This window comes from Sciurus vulgaris, assembly GCF_902686455.1.
Source record: "Sciurus vulgaris genome assembly, chromosome: 6".
Lineage (NCBI taxonomy): Eukaryota > Metazoa > Chordata > Mammalia > Rodentia > Sciuridae > Sciurus > Sciurus vulgaris.
The window spans coordinates 134683160-134696800 of record NC_136466.1 but is presented as its reverse complement, the minus strand read 5'-3'; positions in this window follow the sequence as shown (position 1 = coordinate 134696800).

The window sequence follows — 13641 nt, the reverse complement described above, 5'->3', positions numbered from 1 at the left end:
TGAAGCTAAAGGTGTCCTCAGGTGCAGGACAAGGGGAGAAGTAAGCCAGGTAGCCCCGCCCTGGGAGGTGCTCAGGGCATCTGTTGCCATGTTTCTTTTCTTACAACCAGGTGCCTGCCTGAATTGTCAAGCTCCCAACCTGTTGTGTGTTCACACCACCTGGGGGTCAGAGGACATCAGTGGCATCTGGCAAGGTCCCTGTAAATTGTGGGTATGCATCAGAATCATTTGGGAACCATTAAAAAAAAAATAGCAATCTATGTGAGTGCCCTTCTGCACACACACCTATAAAGCAGATTCTGAAGTAGGGGACCAGCCATTTGAATTTCATAAAAACTCCTTAGATGATTCTGATGAACACTTCTGTTGAGAACCACTTGCCTATAAGGAATTGGTTTTTAGTAGCTTGAGACCATGAGTTTCTGGGGACAAGGGTAACAAGTCATAAAAAAATTATCTCTGTGGAAAGATATGGAAAAATTCTACCTCCCTCCGTCTTGGTTCACAGCCAGATTGTTTCCAGTGAAGCTTTTAGCTTATTTTTGACTGTGGCAGGTAGAGGGCAGAACTTATAGAGAAGCCCCAGGGCAGTACAGAATCATGGTTCTAGGCCAGTGTTGCTGCTCATCAGCTTCATGAAGACATGTGTTTTAATGCTACCTCATCTACTATTTAGTTGTATAATCTGGAAAATGCAATTTATTTTTCCATAAGTAGCAAGTCAGTCTGGGCAACCTCAGAAGTTTCTTCATGCTTCCTCTAGAACTGTGCTGTTCCACTAGTGTACACATAGCTCATGAAACTGAAATGTGGCTAGCCCAAATTCACATGTATCATAGGTGTAAAGTACACACCAGATTTCAAAGACCAAGTATATAAAAATAATATAATCCCATTTGTTTACAATAAAAAAATAAAAATAATATAAATGATCTCATTAATAATTTTTATATTGACTACATGTAATATTTTGGACATATTGGGTTAAATAAAATATATTATTAAAATCAATTCACCTCTTTCATTTTTACATTTTTAAATTGCTGCAATGTTTCTAATATTTTTGTTCTTTCTGAAACTCATAGGGAAACTTAATCCTCATTGTAACAGTGTCAAGAAGTTGGGAAGTGGTTAGGTCCTGAGGTTGGTGCCTTCCTGAATGGAAAAATACCCCAATGAGGAGGGTGGGTTGCGTCTCTTCTGTTCTTCTGCCATGTGAGGACACAGCATTGCTCTTCTCCAAAAGATGAAGTGATAAGGCATTGGAAAGAGAGGCTGACAACCTGGAGTGCCAACATCTTGATCTGGCACTCCCCAGTCTCTATAATGTTACAGAAGAAATTTTCTGTTCATTAACTTACCCAGTCGTAGGTGTTCTGCCATAGCAACACAGAATGGACCAAGACAATTATATACACAATAAAGACCCAGAATATTTTAGATTACACACATAGATCACTATGGGTTTATAGTGCAATTGAACACTGCTGCTTTAGAATGAGATGAAAGGTGATTATTGGGTAACGGGAGTCACTATTAATCCAACTGGACAAAATTTACACAAGTTTAATAGGGGACTGACAAGGAAACTGGAACCCTCATGAGCCTAGGATTAGATAGACCCTCTGCACTCCAGGGTATACTTCTCATTTGCTTCTTTATTTGATAGAATGCCTTCTCTTTCATTGCTGTGTGTTTCTTCTGCTAAAAAATGCTACTGTGGTCCTACTGGGAAGAAGGCACAGGGGACAGAACCAAGGGACTTGGGTGGTACAGGGGCTGCTCTTGAGTTACCATCATTTTCTCTCCCTCTCCTTCACACTCCTTCCTGAGGGCACTGGTGTATGATGGTGAGTTGGTTAGGGGCTACTGGAGGACAGTTGGCATAGCATGTAGAATCAAGAACATTAAAGCTTTCATGAGATAACCATCACTGGACTCACAACTTGGGGCAAATATTGTCATCCTCTTGTTAAAAAGAAAAACTGACACCCACAAGCAGGAATTTTTAAGCCACGAAATAATGCTATGAACCAAGACATGAATGAGAGGAATACCGAGCAGATTACTTTTAATCAAGGTGAGGGGAAAATTGAGTTGCGGGATTTTTGTCTGAAGAGAACATGGTACAAGCTATGATTATGAGGTACACATGTCTCTGTGTGAGAAGGGTGCTCACTAGCCAGGCATGGACCAGCACTAAATAGGAAAGAGCCCCAAAGGGTTGGCATATCAGACAGCTTTGTGTTAGTACAAAAAATACCTGAGACAGTTAACTTCTAAAGAGAAAAAGGTTATTTAGCTCATAGTTTTGGAGGTTCAAGGGCATGGCATTGGCATTTCAAGTCTCAGCTGTGTAACATTATGTTGAAGGTGCCCATGTATGTGGAAGAAGCTTATATCACCATATAGGAAATCAGAGACTGCCATCCCACAGCCCCTTCTGAGGGGCACCTCCAATAACCTAAATATGTACATCTAGGACCCACCTCCAAAATTCCCACCACTTCCCGATTAGCACTACCCCAGAGAGCAAGACTTTAGTAAAGGTGGATTTTCAGAGGACACTCAGATCACATCCAAACTGTAGCAGGGTGATTCAGAACTTCCATTATTTAAATTTATTATTATTAGTAGTACTAGTAGTAGTAATAGTACTGGGGATTGAATCCACAGGTGCTTTACCATTGAGTCACATCCCCAGCCCTTTTATTTTGGGTTGGGGGGCATACCGGGGATTGAACTCAGGGTCACTTGACCACTGAGTCACATCCCCAGTCCTATTTTGTATTTTATTTATAGACAAGGTCTCACTGAGTTGCTTAGCACCTTGCTTTTGCTGAGGTCGACTTTGAACTCGAAATTGTCCTGTCTCAGCCTCCTGGGCTGCTGGGATAACAGGCAGGCTCAACCGTGCCTGGCTACAGCCCATTTTATTTTTTATTTTGAGACAGGGTCTCACTAAGTTGCTTAGGGCCTTACTAAGTTGCTGAGGCTGGCCTCAAACTTTTGATGCTCCTGCCTCAAACTCCTGGGTTGCTGGGATTATTTAAATATCTTTAACTGGGCTTAGGGCATTTAAAACTCAATGAGAAGAAGATTGGGAAACACGTGACATTCGGGACTAGGGCCAAGTTAGAGGACAGAGATATAGAAGGAATCACTTTGAGAATATAGTACCCATGGCTTCTTGTTTTACATTGTGAAATGTCTCTGGCTAAAAACACTCGGATGTAACAACCTTTTGGAAATATTTTTTTCTTTACCAGGGAAAAACCAAATAGTTTAAAGAGAAGTAAAGCGACGTGGATGAGCCTGAAGAACATGTTGCATGAAATAAGTCAGACAGAGAAAGACAAATACCTCAAGTTCTCATATGTGGAAGCTAAAAAGTTGATCTCATAGAAGTGGGAAGTAGAATAGTGGTTCCCAGAGCCTGGAAATGGTCGGGGAAAGTGGGGCTGGAGAGGGGATGGTTAACAGGTACCTGCTGCTGGGTAGGAGGAATGATTCCGACGTCATATAGCACAGGAGAGTATTATGATTGATGAACAATTAATTCTATGTCTCAAAAGAGCTAGTGGAAAAGGTTTTGAACATTCCCAACACAAAGAAATGATAAATGTTTGAGGAGATGGATGCCAATTATTTTGATCTGATACATTGTAGACAGGTATTGAAAGATCACACCATACTCCATAAATACATATATTTTATGTCAATTTAATATATATGTATATGTATGTATGCATACATAATCTACATATGTATGTATATCTATACATATGTATATATAGAGAGAGAAGTAAAATGTAAACTTCAGCCTTTCATAAGGATTTCTGCTTCCATTCATGTTCTGGGTTAAAGGATCTGTTTGAATTAGGAGGATGAAGATTTCTAAACAGTAAGACTGCCATGACTATCTGTCTTTTTTTTTTTTTTTTTTTTTGGTGCTGGGGATTTGAACCCAAGGCCTTAGTGCTTGCAAGGCAAGCACCAAGCACTCTACTAACTGAGTTATATCCCTAGCCCCATGACTATCTGTCTTGAAAACTAGTATATGCCTTTGTTCTCTGTTTTATGAATGTTGCTGTCATGCTGTTTTATAGGTGCCTATGTTGTTTTATTGTGAATTTTAGCTTTGAATATTTGTCTTTTTAATGTTTTGAAATTAATTTCTACCTTTTCTTTTAAGGTTCTTTTTGTTTGTATTTGCCTACTTGACAATCTTTTTTATTTGTAACTTTTCTGAATAAATTTGTTGTAGTTATTTACACTTAAAAAAGAGAAAAAAAAAACTCATATATGTATGGACCATTCACAAACTCATACCATTTACATGTCCTGGGATAATTGTCAATTTAATAAACCCCTTCCATAAATCCTTTGGTACTGAGAATAAAGAATTTTTAATTTTTGTGATACTTGAGTTCTAGTTTATAGGTAGTGGATTTGTTAAAGTAGGACAGAGCCAAACAGGGTTATCATATTAAAAACTAGATTATAAATGCTTGTTTTAGTCAACTCTTTTGCTGCTATGACTGAAGGATCCAACCAGCACAATTGTAAAGGAGGAAGGATTATTTAGGGGCTCAGGGTTTCAGAGGTCTTAATCCAAATACAGCCAGCTCCATTCCCTGTGGCTCCAGGTGAGGCAGGAAAAACATGGCCGAAGAGTATGGCAGAGGGAAGCAGCTTACATGGGGTCGGGAAGCAGCTTACATGGGGTCAGGAAGCAGAGAGAGGTCTTTACTTGCCAAATACAAATTCATGCCCCAAAGTCACGCCCCAAGCCTTGCTCCAATTCTGTCCTCCTCCAGTCACACCCTACCACTTCAGTTACCACTCAGTTAATCCCTATCAGGGGATTAATTCGCTGATTGGGTTAAGACTCTCACAACCCAATCATTTCTCCTCCGAACCATCATGCAATGTCTCACATGTGAGCTTTTAGGGAACACCTCACATCCAAACCATAATGATGCTTTATGGCAGGCTGCTGGATTACAACTTAAGAGTATGCTGTTCTCTCCTGAATGAAAAAGTATATTCCATTGTAGAAAATTTGGAACATGTAAAAAAGTATAAAGAAGTAAAAAATTTAAATGTGAAAAATAAGCTTTCTCAATTGGCATATATTCTCCAGCCTTCTTTCGGTACACATCTAGTCATTCGTTCATTGAATAAACATTGATAAAGATTTACTGTATGCAAAGACTCAGGGGACAAAGGTTGAGTAAAGGGGAAATGAACCCTGTCTACAGGGAAGACAGACACCAGCAAAACCAAAGCATCAATCACATCTGGATGTTGCCAACATACGGAAGCCCAGAGTGTTGGGCACTTCACCTAGGCTGGGAATGAACCAGCTCTGAAACATGATGTTTAACTCTTGCCCAACTTCAGTATTTCATAATACCAAATATGGAGGTACTGCGCCTTACTGAACCAACTGTTCTTAACACTGAACATTAAGATTGTGAATTTTTTTCACTTTTATAGATAACTTCTGCAATGAAGGACATATATAACTCAAACTTTATGCTTATTCTTTAGCATCAGTTTTGAAAAGCAGTATTACAAAGTAAAAGGAAATGGTGATATGAAGGGCTTTTGATACGTACTCAGGCTATTAAGCTGAAAAAATTACCTATGTCTTTCCTCCCACATGGTTAATGTGTCCTGCAGTTATAGCCCTTACTATGCAAAGCATAACTCAGGTTTTGAAAAGGCTCACCTTCACAGCCCTCAGGGCACCTTCTATAATAGGAAAAGGTGTCCCTTTCTGGGTGACACAGCCTCAGGACCCACAGCTTAACAAGCAAAAGTGCTTACATAAACAAAAGATTCCTTTCCTCTAATAATAAAGTAAAGGTAGGCGGGTGGAGAGGGCTTATTCATCTCTTTGGGCAGATGCAGTTGAGATGTATGACTTGGCAAGTGAAGGCTGGTCTGCGTTTCCACCTCGACTCTTTCCTAGGCAGGCGCTTTTGTGCAGTGCACCAAGTGTGCCACTATCCATAGCATCCCTGATCTTACTGTTCTTCTCATGACTCTGATCTTGTGCTTGCTGGATAATCTTCCTTGCCTCTACCATTCCATCTAGAAAAGCCCCTCTTCTTTGAGGCACAGCTCCAAATTGCTCAGTGTCTCCCTGCTTCCCATCCTCTGCTACCTGACTGCTTCAAAGCCTTCTGGCTGGACCTTGAGAGCAGAAGACCACTCTTATCAGCACAAGCCCCCCGACCCCGAAAGGTGATGCTTTTCTGTTTGCAAAAGAAACTTCTATTGAATCATTGTTATGGTCAAAACACTTTAGGTTTTTGGAAACTTTTGTCCCTACTTTAAAAAAAAATTCCTGCCCCCCACCATGTAGTGCACACCTATAATCCCAGCAGCTCAGGAGGCCAAGGCAGGAGGATCACAAGTTGAAAGCCAGCCTCAGCAATTTATCAAGGCCCTAAGTAACTCAGTGAGACTCTGTCTCAAAATAAAATACACAAAGGGTTGGGGATGTGGCTCACTGGTTAAGCACCCCTGGGTTCAATATCTGGTAGAAAAATAAAAAGTATTTACTTACATTAATACATAATTTACATAATTGTTTTAGCAAGATATATGAAAATTTTAAATATCATTTATAACCAGATTCCTAATTCATATTGTAAATTTTTAAATAATCATTTATATAACATTGTTGTAATCATTTAAACCCCAAAATGCAATCAAATGTCAACTCTTTACACATGGATATAAAGCATTTCAGAGTTCTTTGTTTGTGTGTACATTTTATCTTTAGAAAAAGTCATATAACACTTCTTGTTTTGTGACTTTTTTTTTTCAATTAGTAGATCAGGACTAATTCTCCATAGCCATACCTGTTTATTTTTTCTCTTTCAATGGTCTCATAATATTCAATTACATGGTTTTGTCATTGTTTATTTTCTTGATTCTCCCAATCATTGAATATTTAGGTAGCTTGGTTTATTCCTTTTATGGTGCTTGTTACTACGATTGCATTCATTCATTCATTCATTCATTCATTCATTGCAGGGTTGCAGATCTGACCCAGAGCCTCATGCATGCTAAACAAATGCTCTCTCACTGAACCCATCCCCAGCTACACTGGAGTTTATTATTATTATTATAGAAATGCTATGATGATGATTCCTATACACTTTGTCCCCTCATCTCAATGTTTTCTTCAAAAAATTCTTAGAAATGTAAATTCTCAAAAGATATGCCCATGCAAATCAGTTTTTTTGAGAAAAATGGGTTTATTTATAAAATATATATTTATTACCTGTGATGTGCAACCAGTTTGCTGAATTCTTAAGAAAAATTTATTTATTGTAAGTCACTTTTTAATATATATTGCCAACTTATCTCCAATATTATAAATACTCTGGGCATGACTCTCTGTTCCAATCAGCTGGGCTCAATGAAGAAAGATCTGTATCTATATTCATCCTTATACCCAGTACCTAGCTCAGTGCTCAGCAAATAGTAGATGGTTAGTGTGTGTTGAATGAATAAGAAATAAAATATCTCAAATAAGCAGTCCTCCATTACATGAGTAAAATCTTGTGGGTGTGATCACACTGTGCTACAACTGGTACTCTTACCCTCTTGTGAATATCTATAATGCTAAAGATACTTTCAATTTTCATTTCTCATAAGGGGTTGTTTTCTATAGCATACTAAAAAATTTTTTTAGATTGCATATTGGAAGAGGATCAGTTATAAAAATATATATCACTAGAGAATTTATAGGTTTGAAATAGGGCCAAGGGCAGTAAGTATGTGTGTGTGTGTGTGTGTGTTGTGTGTGTGTGTATTTGTGTGCCCATGTGTGATATGTCTCAGAAATCTGCATTCTTTAGAAGTAAGATGGAACCTTTTCCAACTGAGATGGCTATTAATAGTACCAGCGAGGTCCCTTTTAGTACTGTGTTTTATGATTTACATTCCGTAATTAAATGTGTGATGGGGTTGGGCATCAGAAATGCCAAAGTAAACACAGAGGAAAGAATGTAGGACTGAACAAAGTTTGAACCTGGAGCCAAGGCAGGGAATTTCCCTAGCACAGAATTTCTTATTCCTGGTTAACAATATAGTTTCCTTTCCAACTTACATTATAACATTTTTTTTTTTTTTTTTTTTTTAGGATTCAGATAAATGAAGAACCCAAATTTATTCTGATATCACCATGATTTGTTTTGTTAGGATGCTGAAACACAGAAGTTAGTTAACTTGCATAAGATCAGTCAGAATGGTCCTTCCAGCTCATAGAAATAAAAAGAACATCCCTAGGAGAATCTGACAGAGGAGAACAATGAGAAGCCACTAGTTTTTCTGGATGCTAAAATTCATTCCAAATCTGCTACAATTGGGTGTCACTGAAGAATAAATCCAGAAGATATAATGTTTATGTAAATATAATGCTGTTAAGTTAGCATTTCATGTCAGGAAAAATTGGATTATTCAGTGAATGATTTTAAAACAACTGGGTACTTGTATGGAAAAGGATATGCTTGAAGTCTTAAATTCTGATGGATGAAATATTTAGAGAATTAACCACTCAAAGACAATGTGGAAAAATTTTACAGTAGAGAAGGACTTTCTAGCACAATATATGACTCAGAAGCCATAAAGGAAAGAATATTTGACCACACAAAAAAGTGGTGTTCCATTGTTCAGACTCAGAAAACCACACCCTAAAGTGAAGGGCTCAGGAGTAACCCCAGAAGCTAAGCTCTGGACATTTTCCTGCCCCCCTGTCTTTTGATCCTGCAGTCTCCCCTACAGCAAGTCATGGATCTAGAACTCCTCCCTGAGGTAAGTCATGGAAACTGACCTTTCCCCCCAGATAGCCATAACCTGCAGATACTACTCTAATCTTCCTCTGCCTTTGTGTCTTAAATTCAGCCATTGAAGAAATTCTGGCCTACTTTATCTGATAGTAGATCCTAAGACCCCATTTCAGAAAGGGTCCTGCCCCACATCGGAGAGGAAGGAATGCTGCACAGACAAGCCAAGGAGAATCTGAACAGAGAGGCCTGGCTGTATTTCTCCACTCAGTCTATTAGCATATCACACCCTTTCTGTCTAATCATATTTTTGCATGGCTCTTCATGATTTATTGAACCTAAGCATAAAAGTGGATAGTTCGGACCAGTTCTCTGATTTCTTCAATGTGAAGGCTCTTGTGTCTTGAAAAACTATGATCAAATAAATTTGCTATGCTTTTTCTCTTGTTAATCTGTCATTTGATAGAGGGGTGTGGACCATGATGGGCAGGAGGGGATCAAGTCCTTTTGGCCCCTATATCATGATGGAAAAAATAAAACTCAATAAAAGACAAATGGCAAAAGGTGTGTGTGGAAGGGGTGGCTTTTGTAAGACAACCAACAAAAGACTATTATATAAGAATATCTTATATGTCAATAGGAAATAGGCCAATGACTCAATAGAAAAATAGGCTATGGATGGTAGTTCACAAAAATAAGCACTTATATTTTTAAATGTACAACATTATTAAAAATAACTTAAGCACAAATAAAAACAAGTAAAAGTGAGATACCTTTTGTTCTGCCCACCCAAGTGGCAAAGATCAAAGAATTTCATAATAAATGGTGTATACATGTATTTGCCCACACACAATAGTAAGAGTGTAAATTGATGTAAATTCTTTGGAGGTTAATTTGGCAATACCTATCCATTTAAAATGAAGATATACTTTGACTTAAGAGTTTCACTGCTGGAATTCATGCTATGATACAGATACACATATGCAAAGATATAAGAATCTCATTATAACATTAAACAGAGAATGTTAAAAACAACTTGTATACCTACCAATACAGAACTAGGGAAATCAACTATGTTACATTCCCACAATGTACTACAACACAATAAAAAACTAACCTATGGAAAGATTATTGGTCTTTAAGTGAAAAGAACAAGTTGTGAAACAGTGGGAAAAATCTATTGCCTATGTGTATGTGTATATTTACATGTGAAATATATAATACAACAAGCAGATGGATATAAATGCTTTTCATGGCATATTAGATCTCTGGAATGATGAAGCATGAGTTCTTTTTTTTTTTTTTTTTTTTTCTTTCTCTTTTCTTTTTAAAAATTTGTCCTAATTAGTATAAGTTCTTATTGGTTGTTGTGAGGAAGATGATGATTTGGCATGGCAGAAAAATGTTTTCACTGCATAAACATTTTTATGGCTTGAATTTTTACCAATTGTATTAGCAATTAATTGATGCATAACTAATTAGCACAAATTTAGTAACTTACACAATACCCATGTATTATATCATGGTTTCCATGGGTCAGGAGCCAGGTGTGACTCAGTGAATCATCTGCTCAGGATCTCACAGGCTACAATCGAAGTGTTGGCCAATTTGAAAGGGAGGAGAAACAGATGTCATCTCTGGATGGAAAGTGGCAAGGTTCCGTAAGAACATGAGGACCTGAAATGCTGCTATCAATCTGCCTCTAGAGGTCTTTACCTCCCAATCCCTGGAATCTGTTGATATGTCACCTGGCCTAGCAAATGAAGTTTTGCAGAAGTGATTAAGAACCTTGAGATGAGGAGATTATCAAGGATACATAGCACATAGGCAATAGATTTTTTTCCCACTGTTTCCCAGGTTGTATATAGTGTTACCACCTAGGAATGGCAGGGCCCTTCCCAGAAGGAAAGGCCTAAGGTCCAAGTCACTTTTGTGAAGACTGGATTGCATAAGAGCAGCCTGTGCCAATTAGTTTAGAATCTATAGAAACACCAGAGTCTCTGCTTGCTGGGGAACCAGGCCCAACACTGAGAGACTATTGTTAGAGACACAGGCAATCAGCTGTGGAAGTCCAGGAGGAGGGAACAGCAGTATTTACACATGGCTTTCCAAGACAAACAGGGCCTCTGCACACACAATGGACCCTTATATTATCTCCTGAATACTTTTACCACTGACATTAAGCTATGTTACATGTGCACACTCTATTATGCAACCATTACCCCCCCCCCATTCTAGACTTCATTTATCATCAGATAACAAAATAGAGACGACTTTCTCTCTACCTTATACTTTACGTGCATGGTATCGATATCACTGATCTGGTAAATTGGGTGGTACTCAAATTAAGTCATATGAAAACTTAATGAGTAAGGGTGTGTGATTGCAGATGGGTGCTTTCTTTGAGGAGGATCATGTTTCGTGCTAGGGCTCTACTCACATTCTCCTGTTCAGGCAGTTAGGGAGTTGATGGGATTGAGATGCCCAGATCTTGAAGCAACAACATTAATTGGTGTTGCTGGGTGTGTAAGTCAAATAACTCCTCCAGTCAAAGACTATTAGGTTTTGTTTCCTTTCCAGTTCAAAGTGTGAAATGTTTCATAAACCTTTTCACTAATATCATTATTGCTGGGGAATAAGAAATGCCAAGGGATTACAAATGGCAATGCCTTGAATTTATGCAAAGTGTAAATTACTTCTGGAAATTTCAGATCAGTGAAATTGCTGTGAACTTCCTGGTTTGAGTCTGGACCTTGATATATTGTTAGAATCTAATGAAATGATAAATAATAGCAGTAAGTATGTGGGAACAGAGTAGCTTATTGGCAGCTCCCTCCCCAATCAGGACAATTAGCACCAGAGTCTGAGGGGCAGGGAGTCAGGTGCTTGTGTCAGGCCAAGTCTGCCCCACAGCCTAAGAATTTAATTCGTGACAGAAAATGGAAATACCTTTAGTATAGAAGTATACACGCTTACTTAAAACACAACATAATATATAAATGTGGAGTAAAAACAGAAATTCCTCATGACTTGATTCAAGAGATGATCATTTTCAATTGCTTAGTAGCTAATGTTTCTTTTTTTTTTTTTTTTCTTTTCTTTTTCTTGGTAGTGCAGGGAATTGAACCCAGGGCCTTATGCATGCTAGGCAAGCCCTCTACTACTGAGCCACATTCCCAACTCAAAATTGTTTTATACACATATCTACATATATATGACTATTTTACAAAACTGGAATCATACTGTTCTATTACTTGTTTTTTAAAAATATTTCACATAGATCCATATATTTTCACATGGATCTACCTCATCTATTTAATACTAGGCATTTGTACTCCATTATCTGTACAATAATGTAGGTCACTGATCCTCCAAAGATTATTAGGTGGGTTCCTATTTTGTTTTTGCTGTCTTTTTTCTTTTTTCAGTACTGGGGATTGAACCCAAAGCCTCACACATGCTAGACAAGTGCTATACTACCCCCAGCCCTTTTTATTTTGTTTTCAGATGGGATCTCACTAAATTGCCCAGGCTGGCTTTGAATTTAGGATCCTCCTGCCTTGGTCTCCCAAGTAGTTGGGGTTACTAGTGAGCACCACAACATCCAGCTAATTTTTACCATCTTAATAACCAACAGAAAGCCCTTTCCTTTGTGGACATAGCTGTTATAGTTTCTTGAAATAAATTCCTAAAATTGGAATTTCTGGGTAAAATAGCTTGTACTTTTAAAATATACTATCAAATTCTCTCTGGCAATAAAATGTAGATTTATTGTTCTACCAACAATGCCCATTTCCTGATACCTCCTGTTAAAACTGAGTATTATCAATCTTTTTAAAAGATTTGCCAAGCAGAGGATAAACAAACCTCATTGTTTTATTTTGCATTTTAGTTGGATTGAATGGCTTGTGATTTCCAATTTAAATAGATTATTTTGAAAACTTATAACCATTACAATACTTGTAATCATTTGCAATAATTGGAAATAAACATTTCTTGGTGTAATTGAGTAGTTAAAAAGTAACCCAGTCACAAAATATCTCTAAGTTCATTACAAAACTGCATCAAAATAACCTCACATTGCAGATTGCATTAGAATTAAATCCAGTATGTCTTTCAACACATGAAAGAGACAAAAATGCATCACAGAGGAAATTAGTAATTAATAAATTCCTTAAGTGTTCTAGCTTTAGAATTAATGATTCAGTATTTTCTCATTATTAAGATAATGTTTTGGGCCCAGGAAATGCCCACAGGAAAACAAATGGAAATCTGTCACACACTTGTTACATATGGTATTACTGACTGGCTGTACATATATTATATTTTGCAGTCAGGGATCAAATAATATGACACATTATTTAGCTGGATGCACTGGCATGTTGGTAAAGATCCTATTAATTCTTTGTTCTTTGTTAATGTGTAATGCCATCTAGAAGAGGGCACAAAATATACAAAGCATTGGTCACCGCCTACCAAATGATACAGAAACACAACTGCTTTCAGTTCTGAACATTTCTAGTGAAATTCAGTTGAACACAGCAGGAAAGAAACCTGCACAGTTCTCAACAATGTTTGCTCACAGACCTGAACCAGTCATTGAGGAGTGAGAGTTGCTTCTCCCCTCCACAAATGAAAAGATTTTGCTGATTTCTAATTTCTAGTTTTCTAGACATTTAGCTCATTAATATTTGCATTTGACTACTTAGCTGGTGTAATCATATGAAATAGTGTGCCTTTAAAGGAGAATTTAATATACAGCACAATATACATCATTATTTATGCTTAACAGACTTCAATACTTAAAATATGGCAATTATATTTAAAAGTT